The sequence below is a fragment of the Trachemys scripta genome, chromosome 9 (assembly GCF_013100865.1).
Source record: "Trachemys scripta elegans isolate TJP31775 chromosome 9, CAS_Tse_1.0, whole genome shotgun sequence".
NCBI classification, from domain to species: domain Eukaryota; kingdom Metazoa; phylum Chordata; order Testudines; family Emydidae; genus Trachemys; species Trachemys scripta.
Window position 1 is genome coordinate 92,727,893 of NC_048306.1, and position 22,024 is coordinate 92,749,916.

At 42.7% G+C, this 22,024-nt stretch overlaps 1 protein-coding gene across 3 annotated transcripts in view; it reads left to right on the forward strand.

Moving 5' to 3' along the window:
* The window catches only part of LOC117883194 (calcium-activated potassium channel subunit beta-2), a 236,922-nt gene that overhangs the window by 56,143 nt on the left and 158,755 nt on the right, over positions 1-22,024 (forward strand). The window contains exon 1 of one of the 3 annotated variants that reach the window (XM_034782286.1): positions 16,865-17,133. The exons of the other annotated variants lie outside the window; for them this stretch is intronic. The gene's annotated coding sequence lies outside the window, so the exon portion shown is untranslated. Of the gene's footprint in view, positions 1-16,864; positions 17,134-22,024 lie in introns of those variants that run through there. 3 annotated transcript variants of the gene reach the window in all.

Below are 22,024 nucleotides of genomic sequence, written 5' to 3' on the forward strand. Positions count from 1 at the left end.
TGTCTTTTGAAGGTAGGTGCTTAGGACTACGTACTGCTTTCAGTTACACCAGTATAAATCCTGTATTACACTATTGTAGTAAGGGGTCACTTCAGCTTTACATCAGTATAACTGAAAGTAGAATTGGAACCTTGATAAATGCTTTACATAAATGTTTCATAAATCCGTTGCAGCTCTGCCATTCATGTGAAGGGCTAAATTCTGCCCTGTCTCCCATTGATTTCAATGGAGGCCATGAACCCACATTCCTCAGAAGAATCACAGGTGAGAGTTTGACCTCTCCTTAGCATCTTGTTGCACACTAAAGATGCCAGCTCTGTAAAATTACAAATCAAGGATTATTTAAAATGTGACATCATTTGTGTGGGCTCCTCTTGCAGTGGCAACTCCTCCTTTTCTTTCCTGAGACCTGCTCCGGGGTTAGTCAACTTGCCAGACCTCTGACTACCCAGCTACCAGGAACCCACAAGTGAAGTCTTGCTCTAGTTGTTGTCCAGTGGTGCACTGTCATCAACAGACCAGACAGGAAACTTGAGATCATTCTGGAAACAAGATAAGAGTTAAGATCGTGTTGGGGACAGAAGTATTGGTATGTCACACTGAGCTATCCCAACAGAGTCTGCTCTCTGCGGTTCAGCTCTCTTCCACTTCCCGAGCCCAGTGCTGCAGTCCTCAGTCAGAATTCCCAAAGACTTCCATGGGAGTTTTGCCCAAGTGATTTTTCTGTGTAAATATAGTGCCAATGGCTCCACCGCTAAAGCTACTCTAGTTTTCAGAACTCCCCTATAGACCCCTTCCGTAGGGCAAGTGGTGCAGAAGGCCCCATGCATGCCCGCTCCAACTGCACCCTGTTCCATTTTTCCCCCTGGACACTGCTACCAAAGGACAAATGTTCCATTGCAGAGAATCTCACTGTTTCAGGGCAGCTACCTCCTGAGCGACCCCTTGTGGCCAGAATGGTTTTGCAGCACCCTGTCTGCTTTCTTTCCTCTGGGTCTCTTAAGAACTCCATACAGTCCTTCTTGTGAATAACACCTCCCCACCCACCCCCCATCCTGGGGCTAGTTAAAGAACAGAAACAGTTCAAAACAGTCCTCCAGGTCCCAAAATAAAGTCCATCACTGCAATACAAAAGTTGATACTCAGCTCTGGCTCTTCAATCATGCTTGCAGCTCTTCTGCCCAGTCTGCGCCTCATGAAGTCACCACCACCCCCAGCCCTTTCTAGCTGGAACTCTGGCTTTCTTCTCCTGTCAGCCTGCCCCTGTTCTGAGTGGGAAAGACAGCACCTATATATATACTGTCCTCCTGGTTGGCTGGGAGAGAGAGGAACCCTGCCACACCGCACACTACCGGACTCCTGGTCCTGGGCCCTTAAAGGGATAGTGTCCTAGGTTTTTCCCATCTCACTGTTAATTCCCTGGCACTGCTGTAGCTCTTCTAGCTTCAGCCATTTCCTGAGCTTTGTTCATTCCAATGTTCCTGGAACGGTGTCTTCTGGCCCCACTCTAGGCTTAAAGGTCCGGCATATCGCATTATATTTACCCCATGTGCACAGATTCTACATTTCATTCAAACAAACCAAAAAGGAAATTAACATTAGGTAAAATCCAATTTATATTCAGGCTGAGACAGATATATTCCTTATTTTAAAGTATTAACCACTTTCCACCCAAGAATCTCCGTTTAATTACTCACACCTATAAACTGTAGTCTGTCAAACGCATCTCACGCAAATATTATTATTAGCTATGTTTATTACAATGGTGATTAGGGACGAACCAAATTCAGGGCTTCATCGTGCCAGGTGCTGTACAAACACACAGTCCCTGCCCTGAAGAGCTTACAATCTAAATAGACAGGATAGACATGGGGTAGGGAAAAGGGATAGGACACAGGGTCGGCTCCAGGCACCAGCCCAGCAAGCAGGGGCGTGGGGCGGCCAAGGGGAAGGGGCGGCACATCGGGCTTTTCGGCGGCAATTCGGCGGCAGGTCCTTCCCTCAGAGAGGGACCGAGGGACCCGCCACCGAATTGCCGCCGAAGAAGAAAGCAGAGCGGTGGAGCTCCCGCCGATCACGATCGCGGCTTTTTTTTTTTTTTTCCGCCGCTTGGGGCGGCAAAAACCCTGGAGCCAGCCCTGATAGGACATAAAAGAACCTATTCTTCAAGAAAAGCTATTAAAAGGGGAACCTAAAGTCAGTACTTTCCTCTAACTGGATTAAAGGTCTTTCTTCTCAATCATTTTAATATGTCTGGTGAGCACATAGGAGAATTCTGGGAATTTTTTAGTCAGACTGGCCCAATAGAAGCCATCAAAATAAATAATAAATTGTGTGTTTTCCTATTTGGCGGGACTGATGGATTTTAAGAGAGAATTTAAATGTGGTTCTTTCTCTGAATGCTGGATCCTTCAAGGTGCTGAGCACCTCCTGCTGATGCCAGCAAGATTCACCGCTGCTTGGCACACTCCCAACTTCTACCCGCCCCCCCATGCATTTACTCATCGCCAAAGGCAGGTGCCACAATGTGCACCTCTCAAGTCCCCTTGTTCAGGCAGGGCACATCAAAGCATCACCACTGGGGCAAAATGGCTCCACACATTGTGAACCCTCAGAGATCCAGAGGAAAGAAAAAGCACAAAGTGACCCGGTGCGTGCTATTCCCTCCTTCCAACAAATCTAATTACTACAATGCACAGGGTTTGAGTCTGACATTATTGTGAACTTATGAAATCTTCTTGGTATTACACCATTCAAAAAAGCAGCAACCAAATACCTTTACCCATCAAAAACAACAAGGAGTCTGGTGGCACCTTGTTGTTTTTGTAGATACAGACTAACGCGGCTACCCCCCGATACTTTACCCATCAAGACACTCAGGCTGCTAACAACATTTGTTTATAAGGCCATGGTTTATAAGGCCATGGCAGGGCACCTGGTATGACCTTATTAACTTCAGCCTTTGACAATATAGTGCCATGTCCTGAATTGATATGAGACTTAAAGCTTTACCCTCCTTTGTCAACCACAGACACAGGCTGATGCAAATTCATTGCTATGGTTTGGGGGCCTGTTTTAGGCATCTGTGTCTTAACTATGTTGAACATGCACCTGTGTGCTTAAAGAGGTGGCTGTGCCCAGGGCCGCCAAGAGCGGGTTCGGGCCCCGGTGAAAAAAATTTTTCGGGACCCCTAGCAAGGGCGGACTGGCTAAACAGGGCCGACGAGAGGGGGTGGAGCCGGGGAAGCTGGGCCCTGGGCCCCCTTCCGGACCACCGGGCCCCAGTAATTTGTACCGGCTTCCCCCCCTCTCGTCAGCCCTGGTTGTGTCCACAGGGCCAGCTGCCCATTTATTTCTATGCTCTCCTTCACCCGGTTGAGATCTTTAGGTTGCCATGACACTTTTTATGCCCTCTAGCCCCACCTGCTGAATGTGGCAGCATGTGTGCCCAGTTATTGCTCAATTGCCAGATTAAAGTTTGTGGCAAAGGTGCCTTTTTTCAGACTTAGTCCCAGATAGTCAGAAATAAAAACTGGCTCTGAGCAGGGCAGCCCCACAGGGTGGAATCCTTTACTCCTTGGCTGTGAAGTGCCCGCACTGCTGCATTGTGACCAGTATTGCAGCCAATGAAGTACAATAACCTCCAAGACCAGCTGTTTGGCCAGTGGGTCTGTTTTCTTATGGATTCAATGGTCTATCCCCAGCTCTTTCCTGGCCTGCACATGTTGGCTAATGTCAACGGACATAGAGAAATCAGTGGAACTCTATCAATTTACACAGGCGGAACCTGTGGCCTTGTATGCTTTTCCCATACAAAGAATAAAATTGCTCCTGCTCTCTGGATGTCCCTTATTTTAGACGAAGGAAAAGAGCCAAAGTAAAACATCTGAGAGAGAGAGCGCACTCTTTGTGTGTGTGTGCATGCACTCTGTAATATGCTGCATCAGTTTTACCTCAAAAACTGGGAGCTACCTTTGCAGATGGCAGAGCCTTAGAAATCTCAGGTTTCAGAGTAGCAGCCGTGTTAGTCTGTATCCGCAAAAAGAACAGGAGTACTTGTGGCACCTTAGAGACAATACATTTATTAGAGCATAAGCACTTCTGATGGGCTGTAGTCCACGAAAGCTTATGCTCTAATAAATGTGTTAGTCTCTAAGGTGCCACAAGTACTCCTGTTCTTTTTTTAGAAATCTCAGTTACGGTACACAGAAAGCAAAATCATAACTGTTGCGTGGCTGCTGTAGGTCAGCTCTCTTTATCCATAAATCTCAAAGCACTTTACGAAGGTAGGTATCATTATCCCTTTTTACAGACGAGGAAACTGAGGCACGGCACTGTGAAATGACATCTCCAAGATCACAGAGCAGGTCAGAGGCAGAGACAGGACTAGAACCTAGGTAGCTTGACTCTCAATTCAATTACTGTTCCACTCCCCACTGATATCACCTCACCTTAATTCCCTCTCAGTAAGCTAGCTGCAAAGGTCACTGCAGTCCTGTGCTCTTTAGCAAGGAGCTCCTTCCTCTCTTTTCAGCCTGACCTCCTTACAACCTGAACTTCCACATTCAGTAATACCATGCTAGCATCACCACACTCAAGGCATCTTTCATGGCCCCTTCTCAGGCTCAAAGCTTTAGTCCAAGATGACCAAGCTCCCAAATAGACAAAACAGAGCAGCCATTTTAGGTATGCAAAAGGTATTAAAAAGAGAATAGAAAACAAAAAAAGAATGAGCTTCATCAAAGAGTGAGAGTTCCACTAAAGCAAAGCAACAGCTGAGTAAAGAATAAAAGGAAAAATACATGAATGGAGATACCTGAGTCCCGCAGAAAGGAGGGCATTGTACATCAAGTGATTTGGGGAAGAAAGAAGAGGACACAATTAGCTAGCAATATCTCCATAAGGGTTGCTAGGTGAAATGCAATTAATGTAGGAATAAGAGGAAATGGATTGAAAAAGATGTCAGACCTGATTGAGAAAACAATTAAAACACCATGTACAAAATCAGAAAGCATCTAAATAACCAATTTGGCTTCCGGGAAAGGTGAATCGTAATATGCATTATCCATCACAAAGAAAAGAATCACAATAGCAATGATTGGGACAGCACTTCAGAGAATTATTGAACAAGCAAGAAGCACCTCTGATCACGGCATTCCAATATGACAGTAAATATGAGGAATTGCCTGCAGAGTTTAGGCTAACCTGGTTGCAAATGTTTGAACAGTAATCCATTGCTTAACAAACGGGGAAGAACCAGGCAGCAGAAATGTTCAGAGTAGGAAACAGTGGACTCTTTGCACAGTGGTCACACACAATCAAGCTTCGAAAGCACCTGTATTAAGACCCAAATGAAGGAAAGTGGAAGCACAAAACTCCAGTGGGATTATCCAACACAAGCTTTTAGGCTACCAGCAGCAAGCGGGGAGTCATCCGTACTACTAACATACTTTGCATAGTCATTAAACAGAGAAATGTAGAGGAGCAGGCAATAAACAATTATGAGAATAGTTTTGTTTACTTGGGATTCTTTTTGTTGTTCAAACGTATCTGCAGTGTTCAATGATTTACTGAGCAGTGTCCGTCACACCAGAACTCATTTAATTTCATCATCTCTGCCCCAGAAGTCAATAGTTTGCACTACCCATCATTGTGAAAGCGGCTGTATGAGTTTGGATTTCCCCTACAGCTAATCAAAAATAATATATGACCTATACCCAGGCTAAAGATATTATGAAGTAAGCGAAGTGGCACCTCCATATACCACTGGTGAATTTTGAGCAAATGAATAGAAGGGATTTGGAGGTTCATTTGAAATCTTTGCTGCTATCTGTCTAGGCTATTTCTTGTCAGGGCTCTCTTCAGTATAAATAAAGGCTTGATATTGTTGAAATATGTGGAAGTTCTGAGACTTCTGGAAATTAACTGTGCTTTGTGATGTATACACTTTTGCTCAACAATGCCACTGGTAAGCAGAGCTACATTAATTAACTGAGCTATCCATAAGTGTACTAAATTAGTCAGAACTTGGAATGTGATTGTAAGGAGAAGAAAGAGATAACTGATCTTTACTTTTGCAAACATGTGTATATAGTCTGCAGGGCCAGCTCCAGCTTTTTTGCCCATCAGCGGTACTTTGGCAGCAGCTCAGTTGCGCCGCTTGATTCTTTGCCGGCAATTCAGCGGCCACTCAAAGAGGAAGAGAGGGACTGAGGGACCTGCCGCTGAAGACCCAGACGTGCCGCCCCTTCCTATTGGCCACTCCAAGCACCTGCTTCCTTCGCTAGTGCCTGGAGCCAGCCCTGAGAGTCTGTTTCCCATCCACCACCATAAAGTACAAAATATAGCAGATGTTTGGAGAACAGCTAGCCAAATCCATGAGACTGTATATAAATAAAGGTTAGGTTAGTAGAGAAGAAGACAGAATAATGTTTACAGGAGACGAGTGAGAAGATTTCTGACACCTGGGCAATTTAAGGAAGGTTAAAAACGGAAGGAAAAGAGACAGAGCAACATAGTCTAGAAACTGGTGAAGAAATGGGGCAGTAGAAAGACCTCCATTAAAACTGCTCAAGACCAATTTAGTCTAGACATTTCTAGAGAGATACTAGCTTAAAGAGAGGAAACTGCTGCTTTGTAACTCTACAGACAACTATTGTCTAAAGTACCTAATGAGTTGTCAACCAAGAAGATTTTCACAGCAAGCAACTATCCATTTGCATCAAATATTGGTTTGGGACTTCTGGGTCACTTAACAAGGATCTAAATACAATTGTTTTCTCTCAGACAAGTGGGTCAAAAAGGGAGAGGTGAGGAAAAAGGCAGAAGAGTGACATAGGGAGGACAATCAGGCAGAAAGTGGAAGAGATTAGCAGCTCACCCAGTGGAATACAAATCAGTTGCACGAACACATCTGTGAGCGTTTGGGTGTCTCATTAGTCTGAAGACAAAAGAGACTTTTAGACTAAATCCAAACCCGGGTGCCTTCCACCATCAATGCATGGAATTCTTTTGGACATGGATAACTTCCGTTGGTGTCAATGAGAGTTGCATATGTAATTCCCTCTCCCCCACCCTCCATAGAACATAGACCACTAACGATGTAGTTTATGACTATTCACCCATCACACCATAGCTTTGTCTTCACTGTGAAAAACTGGTGTGTTTTTACCATGGAATAACTAATGCATGTTAGCTATCCTGCTGTGAAACCCTAGTGGAGACAAGGCACTGTAGCTTTACCATGAGGTAAACTAGGCATGATCAGCCACCGAGTGGGGGGGAGGGGGAAGACTGGAGTGGGAGGAGGTTATAGGACTAGCCCCTGAAGGGAACCAGATCTCAGCCTACCTATGATTCTCACACCTTCTTGTCAACTGTTGGGAATGGGCCACATCCACTGATTGAATTGGCCTCATTAGCACTGCCCCCCCCCACACACTTGGTATGGCAACTCCCATCTTTTCATGTGCTGTATATTTATACCTGCTTACTGTATTTTTCACTCCATACATCTGATGAAGTGGGTTATAGCCCATGAAAGCTTATGCCCAAATAAATTTGGTAGCCTCTAAGGTGCCACAAGGACTCCTAGTTGTTTTTGCTGATACAGACTAACACGGCTACCCCTCTGAAACCAGCCTACCTGTGACAGGCTCCACCAAAGGAAATGAGCCAACCCAGGTCCACCTGGGCGTAGTTAACAGCCTAAGTAGCTGGAAGGCAGTTAGCTGAGTAAGGAACACCTGGGTCCAATAAAAGCTTAGGTGATCTCAGTTGCTAAAAAGCTCTAGAGGAGAAAAGAAGCTGTAGAGGAGGGGGAGTGCCTAGGGAGCCTGAACTAGGGAAAAAAAGCTCTCCAGGCAGGGAGGCCTGGGAGAGACTCAGAGCAAACCAGGGGAAGAGCGTAGTACTCTTCAGAGACCGGAGAAGACTTACAGCAGAAAGACCTGTGGCTAGAACCTTGAGACTTTTGGTTTGGGGTTTCTAAGTTTTATCTGGGCTCTGAGGTAAAAGCCTTTAAACCCTCTGCAAATGCTCCTTTTAGAAGGCTTTATCAAAGGGAGAGAGATAATGCTGTAAAATAGAGTATATGGCCTCTCCTTGTCTGGGCTTAGTGACCCCCTTGTTATCTCATTAAGGAGAGGAAACTGAGTCACGCCACAGCAGAGTCACACTCAGTCACACAGGGGTGTTTGGGAAGTGATAGTGTTCCATTTGCCATGGGTATAATTGTACCTGGTTATCTCATGGTAAAAACTACAGATGCATTGTCTCTAGTAGGATTTTACAGTGGAATAGTTAATGTGCATGAGTTACTTTGTTGTAACTTTAAAAAACAAAACAAAACTTTCTGGCAGTGAAGGCTTAGCTGTATTAGTTTCCTGTAATATTCAAGTCTGAGTTCAGGTCATGTTCTAGTTTCAACATTCATAGAAATTGAACCTAATTTTCTGTCATGCAAAGGAGTTTGTTGCAACATTAAGACACACCATGAGAATGTAAATGTTCCTACATCATGAAGCCAGCCCAGGAAAGCCTATATTCCAGGAATGGAACATAGAGAGGCACAAGGCCAGATAGTTCTGCCCTTACTCTATAGATGGACAGCTATGTCCACAGACCTCTCTCTCAGCTGTGGGAGTTATGTTTGATACAGAAGTAATGTATATGTTATCACCATGAGGTTCCTGCAAGGCTCTTCTACCTCCCTGTGTGGTCAGATCACTCTTGTCAGTGATACTCTATTATTATTGAGGTAGCACCTAGGAATCTCAGTCATGCACCAATGTGCTAGTTGCTGTACAAACATATAACAAAAAGACAGTCCCTGCCTGAAAAAGGTTACAATCCAGGTATGCCCCTGAAAGACTCCTGGAAAGTTTGCTCTTCTGGCCAGGTGTCATGATCATTTGAGTCTGCTAAAGCTCATGCTCTTGATGTTCAAGTTTGGTGCAAAAGACTCAAACTGGGCTTGGTCAAATAAACTCAGATTATTTTCTGAACTTTTTATCCTGCTTTCAGTAATATCCCATACAGAAATGGAAAATTAAATCCTAAATAAGTAGAGATGGGGCCAAACCACCATATTGAGATCTCAATCCAGAGTCAAACTTCTTGTGTTTGAACATGGGGTTTCACATTAGTCAATCACAGGAACAGGTGCTAAACAAAACATTCAGTTCTGGATTTCGGTTCAAATTTCCTCAAAATCCAGATTGGGATTAGGTTTGGACCAGTCTCCTTTAAGGATCCCACTGACTATTTAAATCTAATTCTCTTTTACAATTAATTTCACAGTCTTGATACAACATGCAGCGGTACTTGCAAGTACGTAATGTCTGTACCCAGACTGTAGCTACTTTATATACTGTTAGTCTCAGTTGCTGAACAGATCCAACCTTGACTGGCTATCAGTGGATTATTTCTGCACTCTCTTTCATAGCTGATTCACGCCAGGCCACCTACTGGATTACTGAAAAGCTCCCCACTGCTGGTTCAGATGTGGATACCCTTTGAAAGTGACACAGCATGGGAGTGGAAAGAATAGTTTACTAATAAATATATAACTTCAAACCAAATTCCTATAGCTCCTAGAGAATTTTGTCCCCAAAGGAGAAGAAGAGGTTACAGTGTGCATAACCTGCAACATTAATTATATTGTGTACTTCCATATTCAATTAGCATATGTATTTGTATCATATATAACTAGAAAGTATAACTATCAAATTTTCATTATAATTAGGATGACTCATAACGAAATTATGCATAAATTGTTCCATTCATTACACTGTTTAACTGACAGTCAGCATGCAAACTACAGATCCTCTGAATTCCTTATCTCCATCTCTCCTAGACCATTTCCCAAGCTAATATTGGTCAAAAACTAATATTGATCAAAGAAAGAAGAGTCAAAACCAATTTACATTGGTGCATCCCCATTGTATCTCAATAAGATATCTCATTAAGATATTACTCTTGCAAGATGCTGAGTAACCTCCACTCCCATTAAAATCAATGTGACTTTACTGATGGTACCAAACTGAGAGCACAAGTAAGCAATTACTGGGGGGAGGGGACATTCAGAAAGCATATGCATTACCTAGAAACATAGGAATTGCCAAGTTAGGTCAGATCAATGGTCCATGTAGTCTAGCTCTTGAATATGTATTATCAGGAAGGAGAAACAGGGGCTAATTATTTCTAATTAAGGAGTTGTTGGGTTTTTAAATAATTTTCTAGCATCAACAGAAAATGTTAGTTGTGTATTGAGGTTGTTCCTTTCTTCTTTAGGGCCCTGGGGATGAGTTTAGGAGTCTTGGCTCTCCACTGAGGCACCCAAGATGAGAAGACTTATTTTCAGTCCCACATCCTTTTCATTCCCTTCTGCCTCCTCCCTCAGCAAGACCTCCTCCTCATGCCTGATTTATCGCTCTGTGACCAAAGGAGATCCTACTCACCTCATTACAACTCCTCGAGCTACCTACTGCCAGGAGTATCCCCAGTCCCCATAGATAGAGGTATCTCCCAACTTCACTTTCCACCTGCATGTCAGATCAGCCTCCACACATAGGCCCACTCTTGGCTTTTTTCCACTTGTTCACCCCTATCCTGCCTTGGCAATGTGTGCCACTTCCTCTTACTGGCCCCTGACCCCAAAGAGTGGTCAGGAACCAGCACACAATAAGAAGAGAGCCCCGGTCATGGGACTGGGGGTTCCTCTATGGTGGAACAGGGGAGGAAATGACTCATTCTAAAGAATCCCTTTGGAGGGCTTGTCTATACAAACGATTCGCAGCCAGGCCCTGGATAATATCTACCAAACTTCTGAATAGTAATTACAGTGTTAACTCCTATGTAGGCTGAGTGTCATCCACTCTGAATAGGTTCCTGGATAGTTCATGATGTTTCTCTGCAGACAATCAGTCAAGGAAGTGTGTCTGTGTCTTCCATTTGAATCTGCCTGATGCCTCTAGAGCTGTTATCACATCCCATATACAAATCATTTCTACATTGAGCCTTTAGTGAATCGGGAATATATTGCTCAGGACAAGAAGCTCTTTTTTTCGTTAAGGTGAATTTAGTGCTCATGAAAGATGCTGGATGGACAGTACAAAAGGAAGTTCTTAAATTATCCATCAAACAGGTATTGCACTGGCACTTGCTTCTCTTCATTCTGAACTCCTTAAGGAGAAATCTGTGCTGTCTCTCAGTGCAGTCGTTGGGTATACTCTCAGTACTGATTTTCATGATCTCTCTGTTCTTATTATTTAAAAGAAATTGGTTTACTTGCATCCTCCACTGTTATAAGTTATGAAATGGCTTTCCCTCTTCTGAAAGGTGTGTTTGTGATCACCAAGACCAGTGCCAGACAAGTCTGTAGGACCATTTCCCTCTTGGCATTTCTGGTTCCAATGCCGGTGCCCTCAATGGACAGCTTTCACAGTTCCAACATGTGCATTTAAATCTGTTCTGATCATTACTTGCTCATTGAGTGGTTGATTCCAGTAAGTCACAACAACTTATCAAAAAACTCCTCTTTTACTTTTTGATCCTCTCCTAATTGTGGTGCATACCCACTTACCTCTGTTACCTCTTCCCAACACAGTTTAACACTTGTCAGACAGTCCAACCTTCTGGTAACCTCTATCCCATGCCTCTACATGGTTTTATCCAGAATACCTCCAACGTCATTTCAGGAGGTTGAACTCCCTGATAAAGAGATTTTGTTACTCTCCACCAGCATTTGGCTTTACAACTTTCCATCTGGTCCCTTGTACACAAGCTATATTTACTATTCTCCTTTTTAAGGCCTGACATAGCTCCAAACTTCTTTCAGTCAGCGTTCCGACATTCCAGCTTGCACATTTCAGTTTCTTCACTCATTTGAGAATGGGAATGAAAGATGAGAATGAAAAAAAAAATTAAAACAAAGAGTAATCCATAAACATCCTGACTATACTCAGGGGCGTATAGAGGACAACTGGTTCAAACTAAAGCAACATTGCTAGAAACAGCACATGAAGTCCTAGGAGTGATGAAACTAGTGCTGAAAAGGATAAGAAGGGAGACTTGGGGGTGGAATGCAGAAGTTAAATAATCCGTTGGGAAACTTGAAGACTGATAAGATGGCATACATGGAGGATAAAAAGGAGGCCAAAAAAAGAGTTACAACAACTAAAAATAGGGCGTGTAACAAGCTATATAACCAATTAGGAGGACATGAGGTACAGTAGACCAACTATAGACTTGCCAAGGCAAGTGAGACAATGCCAACAAACTTGCTTACATTGAAAATGAAGATGGTATATTGCCAATAAATGGTGAATCAATTAACAATGTTTAGGGTGATTGTTTTGAAGGAGAAATAAATGAGGAGAACCCAGGGGAGGAATTAAGAACATGTAAGACCAACTAGGGCATGATAGATTACATATAGAAGAAGGAGGCTGTAGGGGCGCTTAGGAAAATGAAAAAGGAGAAAGCACCTGGACTAGATGAAGTCATTGGGAATGGAAGGCATAAAGTATTTTACAAATTTGTTCAGTGATATTCTTAAAATAGAAAAAATGCTGGATGAATGGTATAAAAGCTTTGTAGTGCCTATTTTTAAGCATAAAATAGACATTACACTGTGTGCTAGTTATCATTCAATTAAGCTAATATCACATGCTGTGAAAGTATAGGAGAAGATTATTTAAAAGCATCTCCATGGAATGGTGGAAATTTGGAAGGGTCATTTTGGATACATACCAGGAAGGAGAAGTTAATGCCATATTTGTGCTACAAACTTTCAAGGCAAATTTAGAGGTATGGTCTTTGTGAATCTGGGAAAAGCATATGATCGTGTACCAAGAAGAGATTAAGGGAGGACATGATAGCAGTTTTCAACTACTTGAAAGGCTGCCATAAAAAAGATGGAGAAAAGTTGTTCTCTCTTGCCAGAGGGCAGGACAAGAGGCAATGGGTTCAAACTACAGTATAGCAGATTTAGATTATCTCAGGAAAAACTTCCTACTGAAAGAACAGTAGGGCAATAGAACATATGGCCAAGAGAGGTTGTAGAAGTTCCTTCACTGGAGGTTTTCAAAAGGAGGCTGGATGGCCATCTGTCTTGGATGGTTTAGACACAACAAATCCTGCATCCTGGCAGGGGATTAGACTAGATGACCCTTGCAGTCCCTTCTAACCCATATTCTATTATTCTAACTAGTTTGGTGGAGTTTGTAATAGAGAAGTGTGCCAGAAGAATATGTCTGTCTTATTCAGGAGATATGTATGATGGAGACTCTACCATAGTGAAATCCAATGGGGCTACAATAGAGAACTTCCAGTAAGCATTGGCCTGCATCAGGAGTCAGCATTGAGCCTCTTTTTTGTCTGCAGTCCTCATAGATGTGATACATGAGAATATACAAAGGAAGCCACCTTGAAGCATGCTGTTCGGTGAAGACTTAGTGATTTGTGAAGAAGATTATGAGATCTTGCCAGCCAACCTGGAACAGTGGCAACATAGTTTTGTGCAGGCTGAACTTAGAGGGTATGTCTACACTGCACACTAAGCCCAAGCACTAACTCAAGTTGGAGCCCAAGCCCCACTTCCAGCCACACACACACACATCAGTCTGACTCAGGTCTGTAAGCAAAATCAGGACCCAGGTCACAGGATCCTGCTAGGGGGTGGAGGGTCAGGGCCCAAGTCCTGCTGTAACTGAGGTCCAAGCCCTGTCATTTTGCAGAGTGGATGCAAATCAAACCACAGACCTGAGTCAGAAGGTCTGCATAATGCAGGATGGATGCATTAGCACAGCTGTGAGACATGGTCCAGTAACTATAAACCCAGGTTTACAATGCAGCGTGGATGTTCAAGCACAGGCTTGGAAACACTGAGTCTACAAGCCTGAGTGTGCAGTGTAGACATACTGTCAGGAATCAGGACTTGAGCAGAGCCAGTCGGGTTCAAGATCAGAAACAACATACCCTGCTTCCCAAGTCTGGGAGTCCCCAGAAAGCTTCCACATCCTGGCGTCCACCTAATGGCTTCTGAAACCTGATGGGCTGGAAGCTACTAGGGTTATTGCCCCAGTCAAGCACCACCCAGGGCGGATCTGACTGGAGGATTGCCCAGCTCCACCAATTGGTCCAACAACACTATTTAAATCAGGAGGAGGAACAGGAAGTTTGTCTGAGCAAAAAGGTGGCTTTGGACCCTGCTTGTGCCTGCCTCCTGCACCCAGCCCTATTCCAGCAATGTTCCTAGCTACTGCCTTGCCCCTGCCTTCACTCTTGTTCCAATTATGCTCCTGCTCCGTGCTTGAGTCTTGCTTCTCCTCCTGCCCTTACACCTCGCCTTCAATCCTCCGTGACCAGTCCTGGCTCTCACCCCAGCCCACGACTTCTGACCCTTACTCCAGCTTGACCCTTGGCTCTGCCATCTGACCTTGGTTCTGACCCTCAGCTTGCTGGATGCCTGCTCCACCCACTAGACCTGACTCTGGCTCTGACTACTAGGGCAGACTATCTATATCTCGGTCCCTAACACAGGGGCCATAGCAGAGTCAGTCTCTGGGCAACCATATATCATGCCACCAGCTCTCACCCACTTCCCCCCCCCCCATCCACTAGCCAGTAACCCTGTCAAAGAAGGATATTAGGTTGGTTTGGCATGATTTGTTCTTGACAAATCCATGTTGGCGATTCCTTATCATCCTGTTATCTTCCAGGTGCTTACAAATTGATTGTTTAATCATTTGTTCCAGTACATTTCCAGGTATCGAAGATAGGCTGACTGGTCTATAATTCCCTGTGTCCTTTGTTCCCCTTTTTTTAAAAGATAAATACTATGTTTGCCCTTCTCCAGTCCTCTGGGACTTCACCCATCCTCCATGAATTCTCATGATGGTATACAATGAGGGGGTTGTTTTAAAAACCTAGATAAATTAGATGGATATTGGACCAAATTCTGCACTCCACAAATCTGGAGTAACTCCATCAATTTCAGTAAATTTACACTGGTGCAAATGAGCTCAGAATTTCACCCAGTGTATGCTTAAAAGGCCAGTCTCTGAGGGGAGAAAATAATTCACCTCTAAATGCCCACTTAGTCCTTGGCTCTCTGGCAAAAATCTCAGCAAAGTAGGCAACTGGTGCTAAATGTGGTAGTGGCTTTTGCAGCATGGACACGTGCTCCCTAGGAATTGGACTGAAGCTATGTATTGTTTTAACATAGGCCCATGATCTCCTCTCCAACAATATTGAGCTTCAGCTATACAGAAGTGACTCACCAGTCCAAATTCAAACCAATGACGCTAAAGGAAAAGTTTCACATCCCATAACCAATCCCCTGTGCCACCTAGTACCCATTAATGATAACAACGAATACACATTTTCTCTTTGTTACTGGTTTATTAACCTCTTCATTGCGGATTTTTTTTTTTCAGGAATGAAGGAGGATGGGTTATTATGCCATCAAATCCCACCCTTTAATACAGCTGAATCTATTTTTTAACCATCGCTACATTGATCCGCCTTGCTCCCTAATTGCTCGGATCATGATTCATTTCCCTGCTTGCTCACTGTGATTTTTTTCATTGTAAATTAATGCTTGTGAAATGTGCTGGATTGCGAGCCCTGGACACTGTAGTCCACTTTTTAACCATTGAAGTGGGGGGAGGGATAGCTCAGTGGTTTGAGCATTGGCCTGCTAAACCCAGGGTTGTGAGTTCAATCCTTGAGGGGGCCACTTGGGGATCTGGGGCAAAATCAGTACTTGGTCCTGCTAGTGAAGGCAGGGGGCTGGACTCAATGACCTTTCAAGGTCCCTTCCAGTTCTAGGAGATGGGATATCTCCAATTTTAACTGTACTGTGTGGACACCAGAAGTAGTAGCTTCCCCACCCATTCCTACCAGTCTGTCTCGGCATTGATCTGCACATTCAGTCCTTTGGCCTCTCGGCTGCTACTGCCAGCAAAGATGTTTTTGTGCTGGTGGCTTTTGAAAAGTGGATGTTTATATGCTCGGAACCAGACCAGCAACACTGAATAGCCAACCTTTGATCTTCACTGACTTGGGCTTATATTGAACCAGTCACTTAGAAGTGAAAGTCTCCAGAGTCTAATATTCTACATTTAATCATTTGAAGTTTTGGATTTATATTTACACATAAATCATATCTAAAACAGATGTAGGAAAGAACTCTCCCCAAACCCCACCTTTTCTACAAATCATTGAGACTATAAAGACCATAAAGGCACTCTGTTTATTCTGCTCATTATCATTCTGTTTGTTCTGTAGTGTAGCAACTCGTGCATTAAGACTGTAAACTGAGATGCTGCTATCTGTGAATCATCTTCTAATTTTGGTTAAACCTCACACACACCTATGGCACTAAATAAGCAACTGAAAATAAGATAGTGTAGATGCTTCATCCTTACTGACTTAATACTACATCTGCCTCAGAGAACATTGGGAAGTTTCAGATTTTGATCAATACTTTCACTAACTCTGTAGCACAGGATTGGGGTGGATGGGGATTTTGTGGCATGAAGATGAATCTTTTCATTTACATTAGTCCTGGGAGCTACTGTACCTTCCATTTCAAGAAGTGAATTTCTCTTTAGTTTCAAAATAATGTGTGAAACTCCTTTCTGCAGAAACGGTACCCTTAGTAAGTTTAAGGATGTCTGATTTTTTTTCTCCTCTAACATGAGGATTTAAAAGCAGTGGGGGGAAAGGGGTTAGACCTATCGCTGCATTTCTAACAGACATCCTGCTACAGCGTTTAATGAAAACAGAAATAGCATGCCTATGATAGGTTAATAAATCCTACCTAATGCATGCTTTAAAACACTACGAAACAGCCTTAGCAGAGCTTCAGATAACTAATTTCAAGCATGGCTGTCTAGTGTGCCTGTCATTTCTATTGTCCTTCCAAACTATTTCAGACATTTTGAGCAGGGAGTCTTAAGCTATGAGTTAGCAGGGGTTGTGACATTAATGGTCCAAAAAGGCTCAGGCTCCAGGAGGTAATGATGACAGCGTTTAACAACTGGTGGCAGTTTGGAGGATTCCACTGGATCTCTGTTTGCTAATAATTAGGCTTTGCTCCTGAGGAAGATGTGACAACTACCAGAGGTAGGATTTGCATGTAAAACAAAGGAATCTGTTGCTGTTTGATGCTTATTGTTTATGCTTTGCTCTGTGGGTTTCCAAATGCAGCCAGGTGCAGAGTGAGAAGCAGTAAGCAGAGAGGGGGTGGGGGTAAGGGAAGCCAGGCTGCTTATAATAAAAATACTGTTGATAGGACTATGTTTTATGGCAGAAATGCCTTGAGGACAAGCTGGTTCGAATCTCATAGCCTGCTGACTGTGCATTCCACGTTGCTTTTCCCATGGAGTATGATGCATAGAGGTCATGAAGAAAACACTTTACCTCTTATCTACCATGCCAGCTGGGTTGTTTCTAAGGTTGGGTGGGGAGTTGGGGGGGGTGTCCTAAAATAGGAGGGGGAAGATGTGAGAGTCTTGAAACCTGTTTGATAAGGAATATATGCTATTAACATGTAAAATGTGCCTGGAGTGTCCCTGCTGTCATGTGAAAAGGGGAAGTGAAGCATTAAGGGGTGATTTTCCTGATAAAGAAGTATTTAAAATATAACCTATTGCCATGGACAGCATAATGTGTCCATCCATTTTGCATAATGAAAGCCTCAACTGCACTGTTTACATTTAATTGTTTTGCTAGACAAGAACTCTAGTTTCAGACAGAAAAGGTTCTGCCTCTTCCCACCCCCACCCCTCCAACTGTTGTGGCTAGAGATGGAAATGATGTTTAGTTAGTTCGATGTTGAATGATTTGGGAGGGGGTAGGAGGGGAATTAAAAATAAGCAGCATAAAAAGAAATATTCTCCTTGAAAGGGCTTTTTTTTTTCTTTGAGAGAGAGAGTCCAGAGGAATATGAGGTGATATGCAAAGTTATAAGCCTTATACACTTCATTATGTGCTTGGTTTAGCATAACTAGACAGGGATATGTCAGAAAATCACAAGTTGGGGTTTTTGAGGCAAAACAAGGCAATGTGGCTTATGCATCTTCCTTGTTTGGAGACAGGTTGCAAGTTTGGGTATTTGTCATTGCATATGACCCTCACCAAGATAAGTAGCAGGAACTTAATGAATGAATACCTTATGTACATGCATATGCAGCATCATTATCACTGGATCTTTCAGTGTGTTTGATCTAAAGATATTGCTTCCTATTTTGATAAATTGCTCTTGCTAATGCATTAAAGTTTCATATCCAAACAATAATGCAGAGACTTTGGAATGAGGAGTAGTTAGTGACAATAGATATTCTGTTTGTGGAAATGCTTCTCAAGGGGCTATTAAAAATGCACTTAAAGGAACAGAGAGTCGCATTTTGCAGTGAGAGGTACAGTACCACTTCCTCTGCTAAATAATAAAATTAGGGTTATGATAATGCTTTAAATCTACTTTGATGTGGTTGTCATTAGATGTACTTTACAGTCTTGTTGTCAAAAGTTCACAACTCAGAGAACTGATTGCTTTCATTAAATCTTCATTAGGAGAAAAATTTCAATGTATCAGGAACTTATCAAAGTAATTTGCTTTCAGTCATCATATCAAATGTTTCCTTTATGGAGAATTTCATTACATGAGAGTACATTATAAGTGGTCATGATGCAATTCATTTGACAGCGCTACTCCGATGACATTTTAATGACAAAAGTACTAAACTTGTTCGGTGACAGTAAATGCCGTCTTTGCTAAGGAGATGCAATAGTAGATCTAGCATATTAAGAATCCCATTTCTCTATATCTGTATCATCTTTTCTGAAATCTAAATGATAAATATTTGGCATCTGAACCAAACAGGCATATTTTCAGCTAAATGTGTTGCTTTTAAGTTACAAATTGGGCAAAGGATTATTTTTACTTGTGTCATGGATAGCAGTCAGAAAATAAAAATAATAGGGGAAACTTTCTTCTGAAAAACATTTTCCAGGATTTTCTGACAGGCATCAAAGGCCTCATTCATAGATGAGAAACGCCACATAAATGTTAGGGATGGGCAGATATTTATGGAAATAAAGTGTTTGGGTTTTTTCCCCCTACCTAACTCTTCTCGAACCAAACCAAACCTTTTGGCAGGGTTCAGAAATGTTCTTTTAACTTTATTTCCAATTTTGCTTTGGTGCACTTTGTGGGGAAGGATGGTTGAGTGGTTAGAACACTCTCTCAGGAGTTGGGAGACCTGGATTAAATTGCCTACTCCGTCACAGCATTCCTGTGGGAGCTTGGGCTGTAAAATGGGGATAATAGCACATCCCTACCTCACAGGAGGATAAATACACTAAAAGATTGTGAGGGGATCAGATACTGTGGTGATGGGGGGGCCATACAAGTACCCAATATTTGAGGTTTGAAATGGGAACAAAAAGAAAATACTGTACAAAAGATGGTTCATATTCTCAGCCTTTCCAACCACAAGCAAGAATTACTGGACATCTCTTGGGCCAGTCTGTTCTCAGAAGTATTCCAGCCAAATTCTCCCCTTTCAAGAAGTTCAACTAGCAAGAAGTATCCAGACTTCTGAGTGCTTGTCAGAACTGATCCCCAAACCCCCCATCATCATTCAAACATAGCTTATTATTAGGAAAATTACATCACACAACTCTACCTCACAACTTGTCTGAATACCGAATAATGTATTTAATTAATTTCACCTGCTTTTCTGTTCATGAGTTGTCTACACAAGGATCATCACATCAGGTTCATATGAAGTTTCATGGGGAAATTGTTTAATTTTTGCAGCTCTATTAAAATTAATTTTCAGCATCATAGATCGTATGGAATCCTCTCTTTGGCCACATGTGCCAAGTCCCCACCCTTCCTCCATTCAGTCCCTTTTATAAATCCAGGAGGCCCACAATAAGTGTGTGCATGTGTAACTGAAATAAAAACCACACTGTCATCTCCACTGCTATATTTCACATTGCATCCCATCTTCTTTGTGTCTATCTTGTACATTGGAAGAAGGAAAGCTTGGGGCTGGGAGAGGAGCATCTGGGGAGGAGATTGGGAGAACATTATCAACCGTACAGAGGAGACTGTGAGGGAGGACAGCAATAGTGGTAAGGAGAAGGGGTAGAGAAGGTAACAATAAAGGGAGCTGGGAGGAAATGATGCAATTCATTTGACAGCGCTACTCCGAAGACCAGATTGGGGATCTGGATCAATTATGTATATTCAATAAAAGACCTGGACAGTTTTGAATTATGGATCAATATTCTAACTTGAGGTTCTGGTGATATTAGAAATTTTCCCTGATGATTTATGGTATCACCACACCCTGTCCGTGGAAACAGAACTCCATAATTCACAACTTCCTAGCCCTGTTCTTTATTCTCTATGTAATACATGGACACGTTTTTTAAGTACAGTGCAAGCAGGGGTGTTATATGGCTCAGCCCTCATAATCCATGGGAGTAACCTTGTACCTGGGAAATATGAAAATCTTGTGACAGTAACATACTAAAAGGAAAAAAGAACACTGGCATGTGGTTAAAAGGCAGTGAGAAACAACTTTGAGTAAGAACTTCTGTCAAGTGGCTTCTCTCCTGGAAAACAATTCACCTGTCAAAATGTCAAACTGTTTTGACTTTGTAACAAATGAGGAAAATAAGTTTATAAAACAGGAGGCCAGGAATATATTTGACTTTGATTTACATTTGCTCTCTGCTTATACCAAGTAGGAGGAAAACTTAAATCTCATAGAGACTGGATTTTATTGTCCAACCCACCTTCTGCTCAGGGTAAAATAAAAATCAAGGATGCTGTGAATTAACAGGGTTCTTGTGGCTATACAAACCAGCAATGCTGCGCTGTCAGTTGATAGAACCTTCAGGATAAAAGATCCATCAACTCTCTTGATGGAGTTTGGATCCAGTCATTCATAGATGCCCCTTAGTTGTCCTATGGGCCAAAGATGTCAAAGATCAGTGCAATAAATGGGCTTCACGGTGCCATGATGGCAGTTGCCCAGTTTGCACACACACACTTGCAGGAAATTGTACAATCAGTAGTGGTGTGAGCATATTTCGCCAGTGCACTCATTGTGCTGAATCTTTATATATTGTATTGAGAAAGTGTAAAAAAAAAAAAAAACCTAGAAGAATTAGCAGAACTGAAATAAACAGAGGATGTGACTAGAAAAAGGAGTGAATCATTTTATATGGGTATGAAATTCTGGATCCAAACTCCCCCTTTATTAAAGTTTAGATCCTATTGGCCCGGTTTTTTCAAATACAACCATCAGGTTCTCAATGTAAAGCTCCCCGCTATCGACCAATATTTAAATTATGAATAATCTAGGTGGACACCAATATTGGTTGTCTCTTGTGGGGTAATTTTGCGTGGGCTGTTTTGGCTTAAAAAAAAAACTTTTAGTCTTTTTTTTAAAACTGGAAAATACAAAAAGGGTCAAACTGACTCAAATATCTCACACTGTCTGCTGCAGGGATGGGCCATCTGGTCAGTGCTTTGCTACTTCTGATGCCTGGGGTAGTGCAGAGAATTACAGAGCTGAACACCCACTATCAAACTCAGCACAAACACCCAGGAGCATTTTGGAGCTGCTGCGCCTTCTTCTGCCTAGATGGGAGGCCACAGCAAGGTTCTTAAAATGCTTGAAGATCTGGAACCTGTTTATTAATTAAGGGCTTATTTCTCTGCAAGAAGAGAGTATCCATCCAAAGCTCCACGAGTGCTCAACAACCTTTGAAAACTATAGTCATCAGTTGCTCCAAGATCAAATAAGCCAGCAACAACATAGAGTGTAGCAAAAGTCAGTTAGCCCAACCTTCCCGCCAAATCCCCTCCATAGTATTGCACCTCAGCTACCCATTACTCATCTCCCTATGAGCAAGGGAGAAAAGCTGGCCTCTGCAGAGCAATGTGAAGGTTGGCAAACTACTTCTGTTACAGACAAAGAAGGGAGGAGAGTCC